Source organism: Lepidochelys kempii, chromosome 7 (genome assembly GCF_965140265.1).
Source record: "Lepidochelys kempii isolate rLepKem1 chromosome 7, rLepKem1.hap2, whole genome shotgun sequence".
Lineage (NCBI taxonomy): Eukaryota > Metazoa > Chordata > Testudines > Cheloniidae > Lepidochelys > Lepidochelys kempii.
In genome coordinates this window covers 54,124,936-54,152,826 of record NC_133262.1, presented here as the reverse complement: position 1 = coordinate 54,152,826, position 27,891 = coordinate 54,124,936, and the positions used below count along the sequence as shown (strand labels likewise).

At 45.5% G+C, this 27,891-nt stretch overlaps 1 protein-coding gene across 21 annotated transcripts in view; it reads left to right on the top strand.

The window, feature by feature from the left end:
* Positions 1 to 27,891, top strand: part of USP54 (ubiquitin specific peptidase 54) — a 278,081-nt gene that overhangs the window by 49,936 nt on the left and 200,254 nt on the right. For 2 of the 21 annotated variants that reach the window (XM_073352841.1, XM_073352840.1), the window contains exon 1: positions 23,433 to 23,903. The exons of the other annotated variants lie outside the window; for them this stretch is intronic. The gene's annotated coding sequence lies outside the window, so the exon portion shown is untranslated. Of the gene's footprint in view, positions 1 to 23,432; positions 23,904 to 27,891 lie in introns of those variants that run through there. 21 annotated transcript variants of the gene reach the window in all.

Here is a 27,891-nt window from a genome sequence, read left to right as displayed (position 1 = left end):
ACCTCCCCCACTGCAACTTGAGACCATTACTCCTTGTTCTGTCATCTGCTACCCCTGAGAACAGTCTAGATCCATCCTCTTTGGAACCCCCTTTCAGGTAGTTGAGAGCAGCTATCAAATCCCCCATCAGTCTTCTCTTCCGCAGACTAAACAATCCCAGTTCCTTCAGCCTCTCCTCATAAGTCATGTGTTCCAGTCCCCTAATCATTTTTGTTGCCCTCGCTGAACGTTTTCCAATTTTTCCACATCCTTCTTGTAGTGTGGGGCCCAAAACTGGACACAGTACTCCAGATGAGGCCTCACCAATGTCGAATAGAGGGGAACGATCACGTCCCTCGATCTGCTGGCAATTCCCCTACTTATACATCCCAAAATGCCATTGGCCTTCTTGGCAACAAGGGCACACTGCTGACTCATATCCAGCTTCTCGTCCACTGTCACCCCTAGGTCCTTTTCTGCAGAACTGCTGCCTAGCCATTTGGTCCCTAGTCTGTAGCGGTGCATGGGATTCTTCCATCCTAAGTGCAGGACTCTGCACTTATCCTTGTTGAACCTCATCAGATTTCTTTTGGCCCAATCCTCTAATTTGTCTAGGTCCCTCTGTATCCTATCCCTACCCTCCAGCGTATCTACCTCTCCTCCCAGTTTAGTGTCATCTGCAAACTTGCTGAGGGTGCAATCTACACCATCCTCCAGATCATTTATGAAGATATTGAACAAAACCGGCCCGAGGACCGACCCTTGGGGCACTCCACTTGTTACCGGCTGCCAACTAGACATGGAGCCATTGATCACTACCCGTTGAGCCCGACAATCTAGCCAGCTTTCTATCCATCTTTATAGTCCATTCATCCAGCCCATACGTCTTTAACTTGCTGGCAAGAGTACTGTGGGAGACCGTGTCAAAAGCTTTGCTACAATCAAGGAACAACAAGTCCACTGCTTTCCCCTCATCCACAGAGCCAGTTATCTCGTTATAAAAGGCAATTAGATGAGTCAGGCATGACCTGCCCTTGGTGAATCCATGCTGACTCTTCCTGATCACTTTCCTCTTCTGTAAGTGCTTCAGAATTGATTCCTTGAGGACCTGCTCCATGATTTTTCCAGGGACTGAGGTGAGGCTGACTGGCCTGTAGTTCCCAGGATCCTCCTTCTTCCCTTTTTTAAAGATGGGCACTACATTAACCTTTTTCCAGTCGTCTGGGACCTCCCCCAATCACCATGAGTTTTCAAAGTTAATGGCCAATGGCTCTGCAATCACATCCACCAATTCCTTTAGCATTCTTGGATGCAGCACATCCAGCCCCATGGACTTGTGCTCGTCCAGCTTTTCTAAATTGTCCCGAACCACTTCTTTCTCCATAGAGGGCTGGTCACCTCCTCCTCATGCTGTTCTGCCAAGTGCAGCAGTCTGGGAGCTGACCTTGTTCATGAAGACAGAGGCAAAAAAAGCACTGAGAACATTAGCTTTTTCCACATCCTCTGTCACTAGGTTGCCTCCCTCGTTCAGTAAGGGGCCCACACTTTCCTTGACTTTCTTCTTGTTGCTAACATACCTGAAGAAACCCTTCTTGTTACTCTTAGCATCTCTTGCTAGCTGCAGCTCCAGGTGTGATTTGGCCTTCCTGATTTCACTCCTGCATGCCTGAGCAATATTTTTATACTCTTCCCTGGTCATTTGTCCAGTCTTCCACTTCTTGGAAACTTCTTTTTTGTGTTTAAGATCAGCAAGGATTTCACTGTTAAGCCAAGCTGGTCGCCTGCCGTATTTACTCTTCTTTCTACACATCGGGATGGTTTGTCCCTGTAACCTCAATAAGGATTCTTTAAAATACAGGCAGCTCTCCTGTACTCCTTTCCCCCTCATGTTATTCTCCCAGGGGATCCTGCCCATCAGTTTCCTGAGGTTGTCAAAGTCTGCTTTTCTGAAGTCCAGGGTCCGTATTCTGCTGCTCTCCTTTCTTCCTTGTGTCAGGATCCTGAACTCGACCATCTCATGGTCACTGCCTCCCAGGTTCCCATCCACTTTTGTTTCCCCTACTAATGCTTCCCGGTTTGTGAGCAGCAAGTCAAGAAGAGCTCTGTCCCTAGTTGGTTCCTCCAGCACTTGCACCAGGAAATTGTTCCCTACACTTTCCAAAACTTCCTGGATTGTCTGTGCACTGCTGTATTGTTCTCCCAGCAGATATCAGGAAAATTAAAGTCACCCATGAGAACCAGGGCGTGCGATCTAGTAGCTTCTGCGAGTTGCCGGAAGAAAGCCTCATCCACCTCATCCCTCTGGTCCAGTGGTCTATAGCAGACTCCCACCACGACATCACCCTTGTTGCTCACACTTCTAAACTTAATCCAGAGACTCTCTCAGGTTTTTCTGCAGTTTCATATCGGAGCTCTGAGCAGTCATACTGCTCCCTTACATACAGTGCTACTCCCCCACCTTTTCTGCCCTGCCTGTCCTTCCTGAACAGTTTATATCCATCCATGACAGTACTCCAGTCATGTGAGTTATCCCACCAAGTCTCTGTTTTTCCAATCACGTCGTAATTCCTTGACGTCACCAGGACCTCCAGTTCTCCCTGCTTGTTTCCAAGGCTTTGTGCATTTGTATATAAGCAGTTGAGAGAACCTGCTGATCGCCCCTCATTCTCAGTATGAGGCAGGAGCCCTCCCCTCACAGACGTTCCTGCCTGTGCTTCCTCCCAGTATCCCGCTTTCCCACTTACCTCAGGGCTTTGGTCTCCTTCCCCCGGTGAATCTAGTTTAAAGCCCTCCTCACTAGGTTAGCCAGCCTGCTCGCAAAGATGCTCTTCCCTCTCTTCGTAAGGTGGAGCCCGTCTCTGCCCAGCACTCCTCCTTCGTGGAACACCATCCCATGATCAAAGAATCCAAAGCCTTATCTCCGACACCAGCTGCGTAGCCATTCGTTGACTTCCACGATTCGACGGTCCCTACCCAGGCCTTTTCCTTCCACGGGGAGGATGGACGAGAACACCACTTGCGCCTCAAACTCCTTTATCCTTCTTCCCAGACCCACGTAGTCCGCAGTGATCCACTCAAGGTCTCCGGTATAGAGGCGTTTTTCAGCTCCTCATCATAGCTGGTAGGATGGCATGGCCATGGCTCCACCCTGGTCATCGTGTGAGGAGTCCTCATTCGACTCTGAGAGGGCCTGAGCACCCCCTCAAAAGAGGCACCATCACCCAGCATACCCAATAGACTTCAGTGCCAAGCTGTCTATGGGCCCCCAGAACCGTGGCCCATCCAGTGGCAGTTCTGGAACCCATGGGAATTCACTGAAGTACCAGGGCAATTCTCCAACCTCCCCATCCATTGTGGTCTCTGAGAAGTGAGCTGCACTCCCACCCCAGCAGAGACCATCCATGCAGAGGTTGAGGACCCGGCCCTTCCTTCACTGGTGGCTTCCTCCTCCTCATCCCCCAATCCCTCATCACTCCAGGCGGCCTTGGATGCAGCGGACTCAGCAGCCAGGTGGATGGCATTGGCAGTCACCATGAGGCGGGGTTTGTGGCTGCAATTTTCGGGATTGTACCAAGAGATTCAGCAGCTGCTACAGGATTTTCCATTTGAGGAGTTTTTTCTTATTCTTGGACCAGACTGACACCAAACTTCATGGCCTTAAATAGTCTTGGGCTATGTTGTGGTCTTTGGGCTTTTATACACTGGCAGCCTCTTAGAAACAGCCTGCTCCGCTCCCCTGGCTCCCAGCTGTGCTGCTGGCGAGTGCTGGGGGCTGATTCCCTCCTCCCCCCAAACCTGAGAGCCAGGGGAGCGGTGCAGGCTGGGGCCGGGTTGCTCCACTTCCCACAGGAAGTGGCCAGCCCCCCTGCCCACCCCCCCATCCTCCATGGAGGCCTGGGGCCCCACACAGCCCCCCTGCGGAGGCCTGGGGCTGCCCCCCCTGCTCCCGCCCACAGAGGCCTGGGGCCCCAGGCTGCTCTGCTCCCCTGGCTCCCAGGCTTGGGGGGAGGGAGGAGCCGCCCCACAGTACTTGCCGGCGGCGCGGCTGGGAGCTAGGAGAGCGGAGCAGGCTGGGGCCGGGTCGCTCCACTTAGACTACCCGTTCAGCCGGACAATCTAGCCAGCTTTCTATCCACCTTCTAGTCCATTCATCCAATCCATGCTTCTTTAACTTGCTGGCAAGAATACTGTGGGAGACCGTATCAAAAACTTTGCTAAAGTCAAGATATATCACATCCACCGCTTTCCCCATATCCTCAGTGCCAGTTATCTCATCATAGAGGGCAATCAAGTTGGTCAGGCATGACTTGCTCTTGGTGAATCCATGTTTACTGTTCCTGATCACCTTCCTCTCCTCCAAGTGCTTCAAAATGGATTCCTTGAGGACCTGCTCCATGATTTTGCTGGGGACTGAAGTGAGTCTGTAGTTCCCCGGGTTCTCTTTCTTCCCTTTTTTTGATTGTTATCGAACAGAACTCATCATCAGCATGGATGCATGTCCTCTGGAATGGTGGTTGAAATATGAAGGGACATATGAGCACGTTTGGCATGTAAATATTTTGTGATGCCGGCTACAACAGTGTCATGTGAACACCTGTTCTGAACAAGAAGTAGGACTGATTGGACTTGTAGGCTCTAAAGTTTTATATTGTTTTATTGAATGCAGGTTTTTTGTACATAATTCTACATTTGTAAGTTCACCTTTCATGAGATTGCACTACAGTATTTGTATTAGGTGAAATGAAAAATATAATGTGTTTTACAGTGCAAATATTTATTTAAAAAAAATATATATATAAAGTGAGCACTGTACACTTTGTATTCTGTGTTGTAATTGAAATAAAAATATTTGAAAATGTTGAAAACATCCAAAAGATTTAAATAAAATGCTGTTCTATCATTGTTTAACAGTGCAATTAAGCGTGATTAATGTTTTTAATCGCTTGACAGCCCTCGTTAAAATACATATAAGATTTTAAGACATATACTGTTAGAGCGCATATGATCATCATACTATTTGCCTTTCCCTTATTTTGTCAGCTGACCATTACATTGGTGATAGAATAACAATGGCATCATATCCTCTCACTATTGTTGCTCTGCAAAGTCCCACTCAAAGGAAGTGGGCTGTCTTTATCACTGCTTTGAAAAGGATTTTAGGATCTGTTGTGCATGGAATGAGGAAGTGGAACAAGTTGTAATCCTTTGCGAAGAACCGGCATAAGTGAGCTTTGATAGAAATTTGTTTCTTTGGCATTATCAGTTGACAAGAAAGAGCTCCGTGTGAAGGTGCTTTTCTGAGGGCCTGCAAAATATGTTGAGCTTTCAGTGCTGGGAAATCTTGTATTTTGCCTTCATTAGAGGTGCCACAGAAAACATGCAGGTGGACTTTACTGGCTGTCCTTTCTTCATTTAGGTCCAGTCAGCACTGTAACTACTGTATTAGGGGATCTGGTTACAATGTTGCCAACCTCAGCAGCTCAAAAATCATGAGTCAGACCCCAAAAATCAAGAGAGATGATTTTTTTTTAAATTAGACTGTGGCTTTGGTTTGTCTTCTGATTTTGAACTCCCCCTACCCACCCACTCTGTGTGAGGCAATTAGTGTTGCCAGTGCTCACAAATTCATTAAGGTGGTTTTGTCCCCCATTTGCAAGAGTTTGCACCCCCCACATCTGCTCTTTCTCCTTCCCACCAATTAATTCTGCTTCCCCCACTCCCTGCCTCACCTCTGCTATTCCTGGATCTCCTGATCTTCTTCACTCCTCTCTGCACATTCCCAGTGTTGAAGGGAGAGAGAAGGGAGGAGCAGAGGGGACACGACTTGCTATCCTGAGAGAGACTACTGCTTTGAAGATGAATTCTACTGCCGCTGCTCCAAAGAAAATCTTCATGCTGCTTCGGAGATTCCAGAACAAACTGAGAAGACAATTGCTCCCTTGCCGATTCCACAGAAATCTTCAACTGGTGCTCAGAATGCTGCTGCTCCACAGAATGCCCATCAGGGAACAGCCTCTAAGAAGATCCTCAGTGCTTTTCCAGGACATTACAGATGAGCAGCATCGATTGGAAAAGCAGTGCCTCCTTAAAGAAAACCTGGGGAGATCTTGCGGCAGGGAGATCTTGCACCTCGAGGATGGCCTTCCAGGACATCACAGCCGGGACAAATATCATTTTGCTTGCTCTTCAGGAGAAGGATGCCACAAGAACTTCTTCCACCTCCTCCACTGCCAAGGATCCTGATACTGGTTGTTGTCCTCCTGTGCCGGAAGGTACCCCAACCAGAGAGACCAGCCTCCCCTCAGAAACCATCCAGTGGGACCACAACATCTCACTAGATGCCTGCCCAGCCGAACCTCTCCATACTACTCTCCCAGAGCAATGAGAACCATCTAACGAATCCGCTGATACTGCCTTCACTCAGCAAAAGCAGAATAACATTGGGTCATATTGGTGAATGGAAGATGGTGGGAAGGGCAAATCAGTAGTAAGGTGTCAAAAAAATTAAGCATGAGGCCAGTTTAGGGGGACAAAACTAATAAAAAATAAAAACCCCTTCAGTTTATTCAGAGTAGCATACTAATGGGAGGTTGTGTTAAATTTGGGGCTTAAAATAATTAACAAAGTTGTAATTCTTACAAAGAAAAGATATGATTTTTGTCCCAGCTTAGAGACTTAAAAAACCCCTAACCTTTTAGTTAAATAAACAAACAACTTTAAAAGTAAACCATGGAAGCTACTGCTTAGAAAGTTATAAAGCAACTTTTGTAACCAGAGTTCTGTTTGAGTAATGTTGGAAATATGCATTGCACTTGCCCTGTTCTTCATCTGCTTTCCTTCCAGTAGCAATGTTTGGGTCCAAGGAGTTATTGGCAGGATAGTGGTGGGGAATCAAGGTGGTTCATAAATAAATTGGTGCCTATGTGATTTAGGTGCTTTTGAAAACTAGGCATTTGTGAGAAATGTTGGAAGTCCGGTTTTCTAAACCACCTAAGTCCCACTGACTTTTTATGGCACTTAGGACCCTAAGTCATTTAGGCACTCTTGAAAATTCTGTCCAATAAGCACAGACAATTTTCCTTCTCATTTTCAGTGCATCCTTTTGCAGATTCTATACTCGATCTCATGTAGCCAGTCATTCATTCCCTCCCTCCCTCCCTCCCTCCCTCTGTGTTGCTTCCTCTTGACAGATAGAAAATTATTTTATTAGTTCTGTAAGGGTAGGTTGCTTCTCTCAGTGGAATGCTGGCTCAGACTAGTAGACCTCTTTTTTTTTTAAAATATATAGGATGGAGCTTGCTTGCTTTTGTAGAGTTTGAAAATTAAATAATTTCCATAAGTAATACCTTCTATGACACAATTTATAAAGCTCCAATAAGTGGGTCTGGTATTTGGGAAAGTAGCATAAAGTTCTGAAAACTCAGTTTGTAACTTATGATGATTTAATAGATCTAAAGTGCGGGTACTGTTGGCAGGGGTCCAGCTCCCTTCTCCCTCACAGATTTTAGACATAATTCACTGGAAAATAACAGTTAAGAGTTCAATTTGCAAGCAATTTGATGGGTTTATTGGGGCTTATCAAGCAAGCATATTTTGAAGCTTTTTATATTAGTTGGGCTTATTTTTATATGCTGATAGTTCTTTCCCCCCTTCCCTTAACTACTGTTCTATATGCTGATAGAACCCTGTTCTTCTCCTGACCCCTAACTCTTCATGCTGATGGAGCTCCCTCTTTTTGGCAAACTTAATTATACTTGTAGTGCCCCTCCCCTGGTACAACCCCTTCCAGTATATGGTCATGTTCCGTTTTGGGGGGTCTTGAGTCTAGGGGCAATGAGATCATCTCTTTTGTACCTGATGGGAGGAGTAAGGAGCGGGGTTACTTGTGGATATGGTCACTTTCTTGCAGACTTTCTCTCTTCCTTACACCTTCCTGTTGCTCGATAAGTCCCTTATCTTCTCTTGTTACTGAAAGGCAAGGCTACCACCTGGGAGGGGCAGGGGAGGAAGCAGGGCGCAGCCTTATGCTTTCACTTACATTCTTTTGCTTGCATATTTAGCCTGTTTAAACTAAAAGCAAGGCCGAAAGCAAGATTGTTTACTTTTTACCTTGTTTATTTCATTCTCCTAACAGGTACTAGAATTTAGCTTTGAGGGGAACAAGAGAGGCATCCCACTTGAAGCTTATATAATATTCCCAAAAATTAGTCATGGCTAATCTGTTTTACAAGATAGTTGCTGTTTTTAAAAATAATTTTGATTTCACATGAAAGTAAAGGACTAGAATGAGCCAGTTACAATTCTATATGCCACTCTGCTGATTAGTCCTGATTTGTAATATTCATGATATTCAAGTCCTCTTGTGTTTCTTGAGGAGAGACTGCAGTAATGCCAAACTGTATCAATCTGTTGCTGTTCAGCATGCTTCAGGTGAATGGTTTTTATGATGTGCACAGGTGGGGACAGTGAAACCCAACACATCCATTTTCACTTTTGAGAGAAGGTGGAGTTTGAACTCTTTCTCCTTGCAATAAAAATATTAGATTTAGTTGTACAGGTCAAAAGGTCACAAGTTAGACATTTGTGCTGGCATTCTTCAAAAGCCTTATTAATTTATTTAGACCCCTAATTTCTCTTACCTTTATAAAAGTTAGAATTTAGTGGAAAAAGCTTCCTGGAGGTAACTCGTTTAAAAAAAAAAATACCAGTACTCTGTAGCTCAAAAACTAGAGTAATGCCGAAATATAATTTTGGTATGACACATCATTGAGACTGTGGGGTTAATCTGTAATAACTTTTAGGAAAACGTGGCCTGCAGCTCCCATTGGCCGGGAACGATGAACCGTGGCCACTGGGAGCTGCGGGGAGCTGTGCCTGTGGATAGTCAACGTCAACAAAATGTCTTGCGACCCATAATCAGATTACCCTGATGTGCCGCATGCGGTCCATGGGCCGCAGGTTGTCCACCACTGTACTGTACTGTTTTGCTGAAGCTGGGAGCCTGACAGTTAAAAGAAGGTTAAAAGGAACCAACCCACCACCCCTAAGGAGAGGGAGGGGGTGAATGGTCAGCACAGCTTGAGGGTCAGTGCTGAAGGGCAGACACTGAGTCCTGGTCTACACTAGGAGTTGAGGTTGAATTTAGCAATGTTAAATTGATTTAACCCTGCGCCCGTCCACACGACGAAGTCCTTTTTTTCGACTTAAAGGGCTCTTAAAATCTGTTTCCTTACTCCACCCCCGACAAGGGGATTAGCGCTGAAATCGGCCTTGCCGGCTCGAATTTGGGGTACTGTGGACACAATTAGACGGTATTGGCATCTGTGAGCTATCCCAGAGTGCTCCATTGTGACCGCTCTGGACAGCACTCTCCACTCAGATGCACTGGCCAGGTAGACAGGAAAAGGCCCACAAACTTTTGAATTTCAATGTCCTGCAGCAGGCTACAGGAAAAGCACTAGCAAAGTTAGTATAAACCTGCCGGGGGGGTGGGGTAGGGGAGAGAGTCATAATTTATTTTATAATTATATGGTAAAAATGAAAAAGTAAGCGATGTTACAGCACACTATTACTGAATTACTATTGTATTTGTACGCCTGATTTTTTTAAGCTAGTAGTTTTTAAGTGAGGTGAAATTTGGGGTACGCAAGACAAATCAACCTCCTGAAAGGGGTACAGTAGTCTGGAAAGGTGGAGAATGACTGGCATAGGCTTCCTCCTTGGAGCTAGTGGTCTGTTGAAGCTTCTCCCTAAGCACCTCTCTTCAACTGAAAAAACAATGAGGAGTCCTTGTGGCACCTTAGAGACTAACAAATTTATTTGGGCATAAGCTTTTGTGGGCTAGAACCCACTTCATCAGATGCATGGGAGTGGAAAATACAGGAGCAGGTATAAATACATGAGAAGATGTCAGTTGCCTTACCAAGTGTGAGGTCAGTCTACCGAGACAATTCAATTAACAGCAGGATACCAAGGGAGGAAAAATAACTTTTGAAATGGTAATGAGAGTGGCTCATTTCATACAGTTGACAAGAAGGTGTGAGTAACAATAGGGGGAAATTAGTATTGGGGAAATTAGGTTTAGGTTTTGTAGTGACCCAACCACTCCCAGTCTTTATTCAGGCCCAATCTGATGGTGTCCTGTTTGCAAATTAATTCCAGTTCTGCAGTTTCACGTTGGAGTCTGTTTTTGAAGTTTTTTTATTGAAAAATAGCCACTTTTAGGTCTGTTGTTGAGTGACCAAGGAGACTGAAGTGTTCTCCTACTGGTTTTTGAATGTTATGATTCCTGATGTCAGATTTGTGTCCATCTATTCTTTTGCGTAGAGACTGTCCGGTTTGGCCAATGTACATGCCAGAGGGGCATTGCTGGCACATATTACATTAGTAGATGTGCACGTGAATGAGCCCCTGATAGTGTGGCTGATGTGGTTAGATCCTATGATGGTGTCCCTTGAATAGATATGTGGACAGAGTTGGCAACGGGCTTTGTTGTAGGGTTTGGTTCCTGGGTTGGTGTTTTTGTTGTGTAGTGTGTAGCTGCTGGTGAATATTTGCTTCATGTTGCGGGGCTGTCTGTAAGCGAGGACTGGCCTGTCCCCCAGGGTCTGAGAGAGTGAGGGATCATCCTTTAGGATAGGTTTAGATCCTTGATGATGCACTGGAGAGGTTTTAATTGGGGGCTGTAGGTAACGGCTAGTGGCGTTCTGTTACTTTCTTTGTTGGGCCTGTCTTGTAGTAGGTGACTTCTGGGTACCCTTCCAGCTTTGTCCATCTGTTTCTTCACTTCACCGGGTGGGTATCGTAGTTTTAAGAGCGATTGATAGAGATCCTGTAGGTGTTTGTCTCTGTCTGAGGGACCGGAGCAAATGCTTCAACTGAGCCCTGATGGCTTTTATCACATTCTGTGCTCATTATTTAATTAACTGTCTAGATAGTGTAGGGAGCCAGGGTGGTTTCCCTCTGAACCAGAGGGTAAAGAGCCACCCTCTCAGCCTTAGTGGGCGGGGCCAGACCAAGCTTCCACCAATCCCCAGAAGGGAAGGGGTGGGACAGGAAGTACAAAGGGCGGGGCTCTTTTTTGTCCAGTGAGGAGAGCACCAGGGAGGGAGACAGACACAGGCTGCTCCCTCGCGATCCTGCTGCTGACCCAGGGGAGGCCCTGGGCCAGGAGGAACCTGACCGGGAGGAAGGCCTGTGGCGACCAGGACTGCCAGCTGCTGAGTACCCGGAGGACGTGGAGGGGCCCGGCTGTAGCCCGGGCCAGCGTGAGTCTGATACAGAGAGGGAGCTGGAGCTGCCAGCAGCGGAATACCCGGACGAGCTGGAGGGACCGGAGAGACCCGCTTGAGAGAGCGGGTAGGAAGTAGCCCAGGGGCAGAACTGCACTGTGGGGTGGGTGAGTTTGGTCAGCGGGCGCGGATGGCCCCCCGCTGACCCAGCGGCGGGACCTTCGCCTCCCTCCACTGTCAGGGCCCTGGGCTGGAACGCAGTAGAGTTGGGTGGGCCTGCGTTCCCCTACCCCGGCCGACCTGCCTTGGGTAGCAGAACTGTGTGCCGCAGACTCGTCCCGGCGCTCCCCCGCCCGAGGGGCGCGCCGCAGACTCGTCCCGGCGCTCCCCCGCCCGAGGGGCACGCCGCAGACTCGTCCCGGCGCTCCCCCGCCCGAGGGGCACGCCGCAGACTCGTCCCGGCGCTCCCCCGCCCGAGGGGCGCGCCGCAGACTCGTCCCGGCACACCTTCCCCACTAATTCTCTAGCGCCCGAAAGGTGTGACTAAGGCCTGCCAGTGGGACCATAGCTCTCCATCGCCCCCTAGGGGCTCGGAGGACCGACTGAAACCTGTCACAATAGGCTCTTTCTCCTTCAAGTAGCTCAGCATGGACAGCCTGGGATCAGACTCCCCTTAAAGGGGCCAGCCACCCCATGACATTCTCTGAACACTCTCTCCATTTGTCTATAATTCTACTTCCAATTAAAAAAAAAAAAGTTGGAACACCACCACAGACAGTATAGGTTAGTGTGGCATATTGACTGAGCAGGGATTCCAAAGAGCAGTGATTCCTGGACTCCCTATTGCACAATGGCTGTGAATTTCACCTCAGCAATGCAGTGTCCACTCCAGCCTCTGCAGTCCAGAAGTTTCAAGGTCACCTATACACTCACTCACTTCTCTGAAAATTGCAGTATATTATTTCTGTGTCAGGCAATTCATTGACTATCATCCCATGTCGGCTTCCTCCAGAATGACACACCAAAACATGATACAGCATATACCTTATAATTACCTGGATTGTACCACCTAAGCTTTACAAGTGTAAGAGATTCAGAATCTGGATTGGGTCAAACTAAACAGTTGTTAGTGTTCTGTTCCCTAGCCAAAATCAATTGTCCTCCTAGACTGTTCAGTGATCTTTACTATAAAAATTATGTGCCTGGAGCAAAAGACCATTTCATCATCATCACTGAAATCATTTGCACACAGCTGGACAAATATCAGTACGCACTGGAGGAAGAGAGGGAAAGAAAAATGAAATAATTCAAACTTAACCCATTCTGAACGACAGTTAGGGCTATGAATCAGAGTACATCCCTAGTGCTAATTATCCCTCTTATTTAGGATCAGACGATCTTACTGACAAGGTTTTATTACAGTACACTCAGTCATGAAACCCATTGGCTTCATGATTAGAGAGAGGAGATTGTATGCCCGCATCTACACTGAGAATTTCAGCCATTCCCCCAGACCACTGCTCTAGCACCTGTGTATCTCTTCCAGTACTTGAAGTGGTACAACCATAGACAGCCTTCCAAAGTTATCACCATGTCATCTAACCAGTTGTGCAACTTTGAGCAAGTCACTTCAACATTCTGTGCCTCAGTCTACCGACCTCTAAAATGGGGATAGTGATACTTCTCAGTCTACCGACCTCTAAAATGGGGATAGTGATACTTCTCTTCCTCTGTGTGGCACTTTCTCATCGGAAGGTTTCAGTACTATGTATTGCTTTTATCTTTTCTTATTGTAATGCCTTCTTCAACGTTTGAAAGTAACATTTACTCCCTTCTTAATACTTCAAGTGTTAGTCTTCATAATTTCACAACCAGGGTTTCCCCTATTGGTTTTATTCTGGACAAGTTCCCTTTTGTTTACGTCTTGGAGTGCGCCCCAATGTCAATCAGCACACATTAAGAATGGTGCAGAGATCACTGGTTTGTTAGACTGAATGATTTAGAGAGGAAAGCAAGAGTTAGCATTTGTCATGTGTCATGATTACAGTGTGAGCTGTGTCTTATAAACCCCTTTTCAGTGCCTCTTGAATGTACCACTCAGTGACAGGTTTCAGTGCCTTCACCCCGCCTTGCAGGGAACCCTGCAATTCTATAACATTTAGATCCCTGGGTTGCAGCTCTCCTGTTTTCCAACCATAACAACTCAAAAGGCCCAACTGTATTTGGCACCTGCAAGAAACTTCCCTTCAGGAGCCCATGACCAGGGACTGATTAAAGAGACTCCAAACAACTTCTTCAAAACAAATGTATTGTTTATACACCCCAAAATACATAGCAAACAGAGAAAATAGTTAAAACAACAAAAGCCTCTCGTATCTGACCTTACTGAAACATTCTTTCTTTACACGTTTTAGTAAATTCCACTTAATCCAGGTACCCCTACCTTTGGGCAAGCATCATGTTAATCATGGTGCTAATGGGGCAGGTTCATGCGGTGGAACGCCAATTCTAGGCTCAGGAAACAAGCACAGAGTGGTGGGACCGCATAGTGTTGCAGGTCTGGGATGATTCCCAGTGGCTGTGAAACTTTCGCATGCGTAAGGGCACTTTCATGGAACATTGTGACTTTCTTTCCCCTGCCCAGAGGCGCAATAATACCAAGATGAGAGCAGCCCTCACAGTTGAGAAGCGAGTGGCGATAGCCCTGTGGAAGCTTGCAAAGCCAGACAGCTACCGGTCAGTTGGGAATCAATTTGGAGTGGGCAAATCGACTGTGGGGGCTGCTGTGATACAAGTAGCCAACGCATTCAAAGATCTGCTGATATCAAGGGTAGTGACCCTGGGAAATGTGCAGGTCATAATGGATGGCTTTGCTGCAATGGGATTCCCTAACTGTGGTGGGGCCATAGACAGAACTCATATCCCTATCTTGGCACCTGAGCACCAAGCCGGTGAGTACATAAACTGCAAGGGGTACTTTTCAATAGTGCTGCAAGCACTGGTGGATCACAAGGGACGTTTCACCAACATCAAGGTGGGATGGCTGGGAAAGGTACATGGTTCAATAAGGATAAGTGCAGGGTCCTGCACTTAGGACGGAAGAACCCAATGCACAGCTACAGACTAGGGACCGAATGGTTAGGCAGCAGTTCTGCGGAAAAGGACCTAGGGGTGACAGTGGACGAGAAGCTGGATATGAGTCAGCAGTGTGCCCTTGTTGCCAAGAAGGCCAATGGCATTTTGGGATGTATAAGTAGGGGCATAGCGAGCAGATCGAGGGACGTGATCGTTCCCCTCTATTCGACATTGGTGAGGCCTCATCTGGAGTACTGTGTCCAGTTTTGGGCCCCACACTTCAAGAAGGATGTGGATAAATTGGAGAGAGTCCAGCGAAGGGCAACAAAAATGATTAGGGGACTGGAACACATGAGTTATGAGGAGAGGCTGAGGGAGCTGGGATTGTTGAGCCTGCAGAAGAGAAGAATGAGGGGGGATTTGATAGCTGCTTTCAACTACCTGAAAGGGGGTTCAAAAGAGGATGGCTCTAGACTGTTCTCAATGGTAGCAGATGACAGAACGAGGAGTAATGGTCTCAAGTTGCAGTGGGGGAGGTTTAGATTGGATATTAGGAAAAACTTTTTCACTAAGAGGGTGGTGAAACACTGGAATGCATTACTTAGGGAGGTGGTAAAATCTCCTTCCTTAGAGGTTTTTAAGGTCAGGCTTGACAAAGCCCTGGCTGGGATGATTTAGTTGGGAATTGGTCCTGCTTCGAGCAGGGGGTTGGACTAGCTGACCTTCTGGGGTCCCTTCCAACTTTGATATTCTATGATTCTATGATTCTATGACGCTCGCATCTTCAGGAACTCTGGTCTGTTTCAAAAGCTGCAGGAAGGGACTTTCTTCCCAGACCAGAAAATAACTGTTGGGGATGTTGAAATGCCTATAGTTATCCTTGGGGACCCAGCCTACCCCTTAATGCCATGGCTCATGAAGCTGTACACAGGCAGCCTGGACAGTAGTCAGGAGCTGTTCAACTACAGGCTGAGCAAGTGCAGAATGGTGGTAGAATGTGCATTTGGATGTTTAAAAGCGCGCTGGCACAGTTTACTGACTCGGTTAGACCTCAGCGAAACCAATGTTCCCACTGTTATTACTGCTTGCTGTGCTCGCCACAATCTCTGTGAGAGTAAGGGGGAGACATTTATGGCGGGGTGGGAGGTTGAGGCAAATCACCTGGCCGCTGGTTACGCACAGCCTGAAACCAGGGCGGTTAGAAGAGCACAGGAGGGTGCGGTGCGCACCAGAGAATTTTTGAAAACCAGTTTCATGACTGGCCAGGCTACGGTGTGAAAGTTCTGTTTGTTTCTCCTTGATGAAACCCCCCGCCCCTTGGTTCACTCTACTTCCCTGTAAGCTAACCACCCTCCCCTCCTCCCTTCGATCACCTCTTGCAGAGGTAATAAAGTCATTGTTGCTTCACATTCATGCATTCTTTATTAATTCATCAAACAAATAGGGGGATAATTGCCAAGGTAGCCTGGGAAGGGTGGTGGAGGAGGGAAGGACAAGGCCACACAGCACTTTAAAACTTTAAAACTTACTGAATGCCAGCCTTCTGTTGCTTGGGCAATCCTCTGGGGTGGAGTGGCTGGGTGGCCAGAGACCCCCCACCGTGTTCTTGGGTGTCTGGGTTAGGAGGCTATGGAACTTGGGGAGGAGGGCGGTTGGTTACACAGGGGCTGTAGCAGCGGTCTGTGCTCCTGCTGCCTTTCCTGCAGCTCACCCAGATGCTGGAGCATATTAGTTTGATCCTCCAGCAGCCTCAGCACTGAGTCCTGCCTCTTCTCATCACGCTGTGGCCACCTTTCAGCTTCAGCCCTCACTTCAGCCCGCCACCTCTCCTCCCGGTCATTTTGTGCTTTTCTGCACTCTGACATTGTCTGCCTCCATGCATTCGTCTGTGCTCCGTCAGTGTGGGAGGACAGCATGAACTCAGAGAACATTTAATCATAAGTGCATTTTTTTCGCCTTGTGATCTTCGCTAGCCTCTGGGAAGGAGAAGATCCTGTGATCCTTGAAACACATGCAGCTGGTGGAGAAAAAAAAAGGGACTGACATTTAAAAAGACACATTTTATAGAACAATGGGTACACTCTTTCATGGTAAACCTTGCTGTTAACATGACATACATAGCACATGTGCTTTCATTCCAAGGTCGCATTTTGCCTCCCCCCAGCACGTGGCTAGCGCCTCCAGTCTCCACCCTCCCCGTGGCTAACAGCGGGGAACATTTCTGTTCAGCCACAGGCAAACAGCCCAGCAGGAACAGGCACCTCTGAATGTCCCCTTAAGAAAAGCACCCTATTTCAACCGGGATATGACTCTCCTGAGGATAACACAGAGAGATAAAGAACAGATGTTGTTTGAACGCCAGCAAACGTACACTGCAATGCTTTGTTCTACAATGACTCCCGAGTACGTGCTACAGGCCTGGAGTGGTAAAGTGTCCTACCATGGTGGATGGATGGAATAAGGCTGCCTTCCCCAGAACCCTTTTGCAAAGGCTTTGGGAGTACATCCAGGAGAGCCGCAAATGCTAGGGGAAATTAATCATTAAACATGCTTGCTTTTAAACCATGTATAGTATTTTAAAAGGTACACTCACCAGAGGTGCCTTCTCCGCCTGCTGGGTCCGGGAGGCAGCCTTGGGTGGGTTCGGGGGGGTACTGGCTCCAGGGGGAGAAACAGTTCCTGGCTGTCGGGAAAACTGGTTTCTCCGCTTGCTTGCTGTAAGCTATCTACAACCTCATCATCATCATCATCTTCCTCGTCCCCAAAACCTGCTTCCATGTTGCCTCCATCTCCATTGAAGGAGTCAAACAACACGGCTGGTGTAGTGGTGGCTGAACCCCCTAAAATGGCATGCAGCTCATCATAGAAATGGCATGTTTTGGGCTCTGACCCGGAGCAGCCATTCGCCTCTCTGGTTTTCTGGTAGGCTTCCCTCAGCTCCTTAAGTTTGACACAGCACTGCTTTGGTTCCCTGTTATGGCCTTCATGCCCTGGGAGATTTTGACAAATGTTTTGGCATTTCGAAAACTGGAATGGAGTTCTGATAGCACGGATTCCCTCTTCCCAAACAGCGATCAGATCCCATACCTCCCGTTCAGTCCATGCTGGAGCTCTTTTGCGATTCTGAGACTCCATCATGGTCATCTCTGCTGATGAGCTCTGCATGGTCACCTGCAGCTTGCCACGCTGGCCAAACAGGTCCTCAAACGTAGATGGGTTGAGGTATCCTCTGGAAGACCTCTGCATATCCCCAGGGGTACACGTACCCCTGTTTGAGAATCACTGGCCTATGCAACCCCTGAACCAAGGCGAGAGACCACAGGCTAGAGGGATCAGAACTGAGAACCCCAGGCCTTAAGGAGAGCTGTGCTACCCCTGAGCCCAAGGGGAGAGACTACAGACTAGAAATGTCAGGACTGAGAATCACAGACCCCAAGGAGGGGGCATGTACAACCCCAGAACCATGAGAAGAGAGATTTTATTTTAAGTTTATTTAAGTTTAATAAAGTAGAACCCCAGCAGGGGAGTCTTGTCTTACACAGTTTTGGTCTCTGTAGCCTTCTTAAGGGGCCCTGAGAGAAGGGAAATGGGTAGGAAGTTCCTTTTGTGGTTCCAGATTAGGTCATTAGGAGGTACTACAGGGCAGGTATGCGAGCTGACATTTTAATGGATTATTTTAAAATAGAGATTTTAATATTCTGAGTACACTTACAAAGCCACTCTCATGATAGTACATGGTGTCTTATTTGTCGAAATCACTTTCCAAATTCTGTATACAAATAGCACTATTGAAATACAGTGATTTGAGGAGTGGAGAATTATTGGAGGCACTGAGAGAAATATTGTCCAGAATGCTGAGACAAAGCCCAATTGCTATTAAAAATGCCATGATTTTTTTTTGGTTTGTTTTTTTAATATGTAAGAGAAGACCTTGAAAATCAAGTCCTGTGTGTTCTGAAAGAGGCCCTTGGTCAGAAAACTTGAACTGTATCTACCTCAAAAGGATGAAAGGCTGGGTTGGCCTGTGGTTTGAGAGGAGTTTAGGTATTCCAGCCTGGATATCTTTACCATTAAACTGTCTCCTCTCACTAAGGCTCTGTCTAGGCTAAGAAAACTTACACTGCTTCAGCACCAACTCTGTGATTAACATTGGGAGCCTTTTGTAAGTGGCTGCATATTTAGCATTGTGGCATGTAATTCTGCTCAGAGCATTTGTAAACAACATGATGTTATAAACACCAGGAGCAGTTACTTTACAGTGGGCCTCCCAAAATGGTTAACATTGTGTTGTAGCAACCAGGCAAGGTACTAACAAACTTCAACAGGACTTTAAAAATAAAGTGGAAACCTCTTTACCAAGCTGCTGCTGCACCCTCGGTAGCTCTCACTCCACCTCCTCAACTTCCCCCCTGCCTTCCTGTTTCCTGTCCTTTCAGACTCCCAACAGCCAGTGCTCCCAGTTCTAATAATTACAAGCAGCACCTAAACATCACATTCCCTCTTCTCTTAAGAAACTCTCCCAATTAAAATAAACATTGTTGTTCTAACCACAGGAACAAATATGAAACAAGACACTATACTGTTGGCAGAAATATTACACTGAAAACACTGTAGGTATTACATAACATAGTCTCTAGTCCAGACAGGTGGTTGTCTGGGTCTGACAGGCCTTCTCTCAAGCCCCGGTTCCAGTGCAATGTCTTGTTGTATTGGTACTACGGTGAAGTCATCCAATGCAGACTGGGTGTTGGCATAATCTCCTCTTGGTGCATAGGCAGGTGTAAGATAAGAAGCATTCCATACCCGCACATCAGAAAGTCGATAGATTTAAGGTCCCTTCTTCTCTGATTTTAAGAGGAGCTGTGAATTTATAGTCCCCTTTGCGTAAAATTCCAGGATTTTGTATTCTAACGAAGGAACCACACTCAGAGTTTGGTTCGTTAGCACCCCGCTGCTTGTCTGTGAAAGCCTTAGACTTTGCTTGGTTCTGTTCAACTGTTTTTTTCACCTCATCCTCGTTTGGGGCATGAGGTCGTGCCTTTAACAATCTAGCAATGTTCAGTTTAGTATTTATCTGTTTCCCATGCAGTAACTCTGTGAGTGATCTTTGCGCTGTGGCATGTCGTGTAGCCCGGTATGCTTGTAAGAAATCAGTAGTGAAGGTTATCCACAATCACCCTTCCAGTTTAGCCTTTTGCAAACTCTTTCAAACTTCTGTTAAACCATTCTATTTCCCCTTTGGCTTGAGGGTAATATAGGGATGACCTTCTGTGTAAAATGTTCCTCTCTGCTAGAAAAGTCTCAAACTCCAGGGAAGTAAATTGACTAACATTATCTGAAACCAGTTCTTTGGGGTTACCTTCCCTGCTAAAAACTGAAGAAAGGAACTTAATTACTGTAGCAGAAGATATTTGCAATGTAAACGCTACCTCAGGCCATTTACTGAAATAGTCTATTAAAGTGATGGCATAACAACAGTCACTTGGAGCAGTATCAAAGGGTCCTACAAGATCAATCGCCACTTTTTCCTATGCAGATTCAGGAAGAGGAACAGGCTGTAATGGAGGGGTACATATCACTGCTGTCTTATCATGCATTTGGCAAGTGACACAGGATTTTATGAGTGCTTCAGTTTGAGAGTCCATCCCTGGCCACAAATACAGATCCCGTAGTTGTTTGGTTCTGACAATTCTTTGAGTATCATATGTCAGGTGTATGAGTTTTGACTGTAATTCTTCTGGCACAAGGAGCTGGTGTGTACCTCGTAGCACACAGCCATCAAGCAAAGGAAGTTCATCCCAAACTCTAAAATAAGGCAGCAAAACTGGGTCAAGGTTTTTAGGGTTACTGGGCCATCTCTTTGTCAGAAATTCCCATAGTTTTTGTTGAATTGGACAAGCTGAATAAACAGCTTGAAATTGTTCTTTTGTAACTGCAATAAGGGCGCTTGTAATAAGCGCAACTACTACATCCTCATCCTCTGGTGTACTATCTGGTGAAGGCAAAGGCAGGCGAGAAAGGCAATCAGCGACCACATTTTGGTTTCCAGGCTTATATTCCAATTCATAAATGAAAGAGAGTAGTCTTGCAGACCATCTAGCAATAAGATATCCTGCTCTTCCCAGCCCTTTCATGGTGAGCAAAGTCATCAAAGGGCTGTGGTCTGTGTGCAACTTGAACGTACGGACCCACAGTTAAGTTCTCCATTTTTCAGGAGCCCAGACACAAGCAGGTGCTTCTTTTTCAACTGTAGAATATTTTCTCTTAGGATTACTTAGTGTCCTTGAAGCAAATGCAACAGTCCTCTCTGTGTTGTCCTCATGCAGTTGTGTGAGGACAGCCCCAAGTCCATAATCAGAAGCATCAGTTGTTGCACTATTCAGTCCTGCATTGCCCACAATTGTAAGTACTGGACTATGTACAATCAAGTCTTTCACTGTTTCAAAACTAGCTTATGCATCCGTTGTCCACACTAAGGTTCAACTTCTCCGTAGTAATTCTAATAATGGTTCAATGACAGAAGCATAATTGAGAATGAATTTTGCATACCAGGAGGTAAGATCAAGAAGGAATGTAAGGTTTGCAAATCTGTTGGAGGAGGAGCATTTGAAATTGCCAGGATATGATCTGGATCAGGTTTTTTTAGTTCAGCCTGTGAAATTGTGTGCCCCAGAAAGGAGAGTTCAGTTTGTCTAGATTTGCATTTGGACCTATTGAGCTTGAGGCCTGCTTTGCTGATGCAGTTTAGTACAGACTGCAGGTTATTGTTATGCTCCTCAGAAGTATTTCCAAACACGATAATATCATCCAGATAGCACTGCCTCACTAGTATAGGTGAAACCCATTCCGAGGAGTCAATCTTTTTAATAATGTCCTTTTGAACAGGTATTCTAAGTTCCTCTGAAACAGCTTCCCTGACTGAAAATGGTAAGCGCCGTAACTTCTGTCCTACAGGCATCACATTATTCTGCATTTTAACTTTATGCAGAAACCCATAAGCACAGCTGAGTTTTTCCTCAACCTGGTGTTGGGTCCCAGCCAAAACTGGTGTGTGTACCGCAAAAGTGCTTTGCTGAGGAAAATCAATTCGTCCATTAACTACCCTGAGATTTAAAGCAGCCAATAAATATCTGCCAAGGATAGGAGTGCCTTTGTGGACAATGTAGAACTCTGCAGTTACAGAGCAATCACCAAAAGTAACTATTGCTGGCAGGCAGTCATGTACTGGAATCTGGTTTTTCAAATAGCACACCAAGTGAAGTTTGGGTTCAGTAAGGGGCACATCTTTAAAGTAATGCAGATAGATGGAATCGGGTAGTATAGATACTGCTGAGCCAGTGTCCAACATTAGCTGAATAGAGTGTGATTTGCCTGAGGGTATGGCAGAAACGTTTACAGTGCATTTTATCTGTTCTGGAATATGTGCAGTAGTGATTTTGTCCACACTCAGCACAGTAACATCTGGTATTGTAACTACATGCACCTGTTGATTGAACTGGCTGCTGCGACATACTTTAGCAAAATGCCCAATCTTTTTGCAATGATTGCACTGAGCTACTTTTGCCGGACATCCTGTGTAGCTTGCAAGGTGTTGTGGGGATCCACAGCGAAAGCATGCTTTTACTGTATTTTGAATTTGCTGATTCGGTAGTTTTTCATTAGTTTTCCTCTTGTAATTGTTTGTCTGCAGTGATAGTGAACTTTCCTGCAAAGGAGTCACAGCCTGGACTGTGCCTCCCGTATCCATGCTCATTATTTTGGCTTCAGCTGTAGCTGACTCAGTCTCGGTAGCAATGGTTATTGCTTCTTCTAGTGTAAGTTGTGGTTCTAGAAGTAAACATTCTCTTACACGAAGCATGGTTGTTTTCTCAATGAGCTGGTCTCTAATCATCTCATCTGCCATATTCCCAAAGTCACAAGTTACAATCAGACTCCTGAGGGAAGCAATATACTGCATTATAATCTCCCCTGTTCTCTGCTCACGCTGGCAAAATCTATAGTGATTAGCTACTACATTCACTTTTGGCACAAAAAAATTCTTTAATGCAGTGAGTGCAGTCTCATATTTATCATCTGCAAGGGGAAAGGTGTAAATATACTCTGCCCTTCTGCTCCAAGGCAGTGGATTAGCAGAGCACGCTTTCTTACTTCAGAAATCTCTGTAGCACTGATTGCAAGCAGATAAGTCTCAAACATGTGGATCCAGGCAGTAAAAGCTATTGGATGCTCACCTGGGCTTTGCAGAAAAGGTGCAGGTGGGTTCAGAGGCAGAAGATCCAGCCTTATCACCAAAATGTTGTAGCAACCACGCAAGGTACTAACAAACTTCAACAGGACTTTAAAAATAAAGTGGAAACCTCTTTACCAAGCTGCTGCTGCACCCTCTGTAGCTCTCACTCTACCTTCTCAACTTTCCCCCTCTCCTTCCTGTTTTCTGACCTTTCAGACTCCCAAGAGCCAGTGCTCCCAGTTCTAATAATTACAAGCAGCATCTAAACATCACACATTGGTGGAACTGAACCAGAGTAGGCAACAGTAGGGAAAACTTTAGAAAATGACCATAGTATGTAGGTGGTGCCTTGAATGAGTAATGCTACAACTTCTTACAAACTCCCGCTTGTCTTACCGCTCTCCCTCCCCTTAATAGCTACTGCCTCACAGTTGGGAAGAACCCCAGGAATATATCACTGATTGGGTCAGACACTGTATCACTATAAGCATTGGTTTCAGAGTAGCAGCCGTGTTAGTCTGTATCTGCAAAAAGAAAAGGAGTACTTGTGGCACCTTAGAGACTTACAAATTTATTTGAGAATAAGCTTTCGTGAGCTACAGCTGCATCCAGTGAAGTGAGCTGTAGTTCACGAAAGCTTATGCTCAAATAAATTTTTTAGTCTCTAAGGTGCCACAAGTACTATAAGCATTGTATAACTTTCTGGTGGTTTGTACAGTATCTGGAGTTAACAGGAAGTACTTTACCTTCCAGCAGTCTTGAATGAATATACTTTGCCGAAATGCACAAATAATGTTTAGCGAGATCCTAGGCAGTGTGTTGTATGTTGTGGGGGTCAGAGCAAGAAAAGGCGTGTTGAAAGATGGAGGCACAAGGGGGGATGAGGTGGGTAAAGAGTAAATGGAGTAGAATAAAGTGAGTTGGAAAACTTAACATAGCATCATTTTTGCCTCTGAATCTGGAGCTGAAAAGATGAGAACAAACAGCTGCTTTCAGTGCATCACTTGGCATGCAGCAGCAGTGAATGATTTGACCTGCATTTCAGCTGAAAATGAATTTTGCTGTGGCTCCTCCAAGGAAGCTTTTTATGTTCTGGCAATGTGAAGAAGAATGGTGGGGATGGGACACAGAAATAGAATGATTAGGGGGAGCACATTCCGCAGTGCTGGGAATGTACTGGGAAGGGCAGTCTCTGTCACTTTAAAAAAAACAATGACCTGTCTGTTGGAGGAGGGGCAGTTTCCTGAGAATCAGGTGCATGTCTGGAGCGATGATGTCATCCTTCTACTAGACTAGCCTGAGAGAGACGGATGCAGAGGAGGGAATATTTTCCTTAACACTGGCTTCCAGTTGGAGGAGGAGAAAACTGACAGAGCTCAAGGCAGTTTGTGAGTATCAAATATAGAACTATTGCTTAAATCTTCTGAAATCTGAAGCAGTGAACTGCAGGTTGAAGGTGATACACACAGCTTCATTCGAAGTTGAGAATTGTGGACAGACTATAGAAGTACTGAGGAGATTCTTCTGTTACCAACATCCCATGCCAGCAAACACTTTTGATGTTGCTTCCTAATAAGCTGTCATGGACAATATTATTGACCTCCTCTTTCAGCAATAGTGAACAAGCTACATGGTTTGTTCAGGGATTCAGGCCGTTTTCTCACATTTAAAGAACCACTGTAGTAGCATTTGATTCTGGGAGAGAGAGAGAGAGAGTGTGTGTGTGTGTGTGTGTGTATGTGTGAAACACCATCGTTATTTAAAATCCGAGTGGATCTTTGGTCCTCAGAGACTACCTGATAACCTCAGTCTTTCATTGCTAGCTTGTAAATAATTTAACTAATGCGAGCAGGTATCAATAATAGGTAAGAAAAGCTTGTCTTATGGAGAGATCATATGGTATTTTTTTGTGATTTTAATATCTTACTGGCACTGCAAGAGGTGAGGAAGAGAGTGAGAAGGCAAGTGTGTGCATAGTAACCTGAAACCTTAGATTTGTAAGTTTCTTGGGGCAGGGACTGTGTCTTTGTCTCTCTGTGTGCAAAGCCTGATACAATGCGGCCCCACTCCTGACTTGAGCCTCTGGGCACTATTCTAATATAACTATCTTCTTCTTCCCATTTTCTCTACTGTCTTAAGAACATACAGGATTCCAAAGTTATTAAGGTGAAAGAAACTCTTTATGGTACCATTACTATGGTTTATATTTTTATTCACATTGAAGTAAAAACTTATACCATGGCTGACTCAGTTTTCCTTCCACTGTTCTGTATCACCAGTGATAAATAATATTCAAAAACAAACAAACAAAAAATGTGAACTTCTAAGGAACATGGGTGCCCTTTAAAAGGTCATTCTAATTTTAGGTAGTAACAGGTTTCAGAGCCATTCCCTATACTTCAAATGGGAAATATTGCTAGATTTAGTGTGTCCTTAACATAAACCCCCAACCCAAGGATGGAAGAAGTGACCATGCTGGTGCCAGTATCTATGATAACCAAACAATAACAACAATACGTGTAGAGTACTGTTAGCCCAAACTGCCATGGATTTTTCTTTGCTTATACCTCCAGATTTCAAGAGGGTCCTCTCAGGAGGGGTGGCCTTTTTCCTAACCCATTTACTGGTGGTATGAAGCCAGGCAGGGGAGAGGAGACTTCCTGCTTGTCATGCAACACACTTATGTTGGTTTGTTTGTTTGTGTTACGGTAGCATCTCAGAGCCACAGTCATGTATCAGGACCCCATTGTGATAGGTGCTGTACAAATCCAGAACAAGATGATGGTCTCTTTTACTGCATCAGAAAAAGTACTTTGTACACTGATTCTTTGCATATGGAAATTGACTTTTTTCTGCAGCATTTTTCATAAAAATGTGCATAATCTTTTAAATTTTAATCTGTACACCAGTTGTTAGCACTAATAAACGTACACTGTACTCGATCCTAGAGGTGTGTGATCTCTTATGAGACTGAAACATACTTAGAACCTTCTGCTTCTAGATAAAAGTTGCTACATGTAAAGTATTATATTTTGGTAGACCAAGATAACTCAAAATACAGAACCAGTTCCTCAATTGTGGGCAAGGAACACACAGCACGGGATGGGGTCGGGGATGCAGAAGTGACTTTCTCACTCCCCTTGTCCATTGGCTGGTCTATGCTAGGCAGGCTGCTATTCCCCACCCCATTTGCCAATGGCAGCTAGTAGATACCTCTGTGGAGGAGAGTCCTGGCCACACCCCTTTCTCCAAATCATTTCTCTCTATGCTGGCACTGAAGGGTTGGTGGGGGTATAAAAAATCCATAAAACATCTGTCTGACCCAAACACACTCAGGCTCAGGCCAAATCCTCCAAGTCCACTGTGTTTTGGGCCACTGTGGCTGGTGAAATAGTACAGAGCATGTGGCCCAGGCTCTGAGCCCCCGCATATAAGACACTATACTTGAAGGATGATGTGTGCATTCTATTCTTAACCATTCTTGAGGCGTTCACTTAACTTATCACTTTATTAAATATATTACTATATTTAGGTCTTTTTGAGCATTCTGTACAGTCTCTATGCTGGATTCGCTGGTCTGCAAAATTAGTTTTGCACAAAGGAAACTTCAAATGGGTGGAATAGGTGCTGGAGAGATCCCCCCGCTCAGGGGGAATCTCAAACAGGGGTAAAGCTAGAGGAGGGGGCTCTGCCACCTGTCTCCACCACCTCCTGTTCTGCAACCCTGGTCCCGGTTGACGGAAAGGGGCATGGTGAAGCCAAGGCTCCACTAAACCTGATTCCCTGCTAGTTAAGGTTCCCGCAGGAATATTACATTAGCAATACAAGTTAAAGTTTTCTTCTTGAGCTAAATTTATGGCACGGCTTGTCAACTTTCCCTTTCTACCATGCCCAAGTTCTATCTGGAGAATCAAGCCCTCTAAATCTATAGAACAGGGTTCTGTGGCTACTCCACTAGCACTGTAGATACATTTGCCTACTTAGCCTCCACATAGATTCATAGATACTAAGGTCAGAAGGGACCATTATGATCATCTAGTCCGACCTCCTGCACAACGCAGGCCACAGAATCTCACCCACCCACTCCTGTGAAAAACCTCTCACCTGTGTCTGAGCTATTGAAGTCCTCAAATCGTGGTTTAAAGACTTCAAGGAGCAGAGAATCCTCCAGCAAGTGACCCGTGCCCCATGCTACAGAGGAAGGCGAAAAACCTCCAGGGCCTCTTCCAATCTGCCCTGGAGGAAAATTCCTTCCCGACCCCAAATACACAATATTTCAGATGAGGTCTCACTGGTCCTTGTATAACGGTACTAACACCTCCTTATCTCTACTGGAAATACTTCGCCTGATGCATCCCAAGACCGCATTAGCTTTTTTCACGGCCATATCATATTGGCGGCTCATAGTCATCCTCTGATCAACCAATACTCCGAGGTCCTTTTCCTCCTCTGTTACTTCCAAGTAATGTGTGGCCAGTTTACAACAGAAATTCTTGTTATTAATCCCTAAATGCATGACCTTGCACTTTTCACTATTAAATTTCATCCTATTACTATTACTCCAGTTTACAAGGTCATCCAGATCTTCCTGTATGATATTCCGGTGCTTCTCTGTATTGGTAATACCTCCCAGCTTCGTGTCATCCACAAACTTTATTAGCACATTCCTGCTTTTTGTGCCATGGTCAGTAATAAAAAGATTAAATAAGATTGGTCCCAAAACCGATCCCTGAGGAACTCCCCTAGTAACCTCCTTCCAGTCTGATAGTTCACCTTTCAGTATGACCCGCTGTAGTCTCCTCTTTAACCAGTTCCTTATCCACCTTTCAATTTTCATATTGACCCCCATCTTTTCCAGTTTAGCAAATAATTGTCCGTGTGGAACCATATCAAATGCCTTACTGAAACTGAGGTAAATTAGATCCACTACGTTCCCTTTTGTCTAAAAATCTGTTACCTTCTCAAAGAAGGAGATTAGGTTGGTTTGACATGATCTACCTTTTGTAAAGCCATGTTGTATTTTGTCCCAATTACTATTGACCTCAATGTCCTTAACTACTTTCTCCTTCAAATTTTTTTCCAAGACCTTGCATACTACAGATGTCAAACTAACAGGCCTGTAATTACCCAGATCACTTCTTTTACCTTTCTTAAAAATAGGAACTATGTTAGCAATTCTCCAGTCATACGGTACAACCCCTGAGTGTACAGATTGATTAAAAATTCTTGCTAATGGGCTTGCAATTTCATGTGCCAGTTCCTTTAATATTCTTGGATGAAGATTATCCCTAAACTCCTCATTAGCCTCGTTAAAGACTGAGGCAAAGTATTTATTTAGATATTGGGCCATGCCTAGATTATCCTTAACCTCCACTC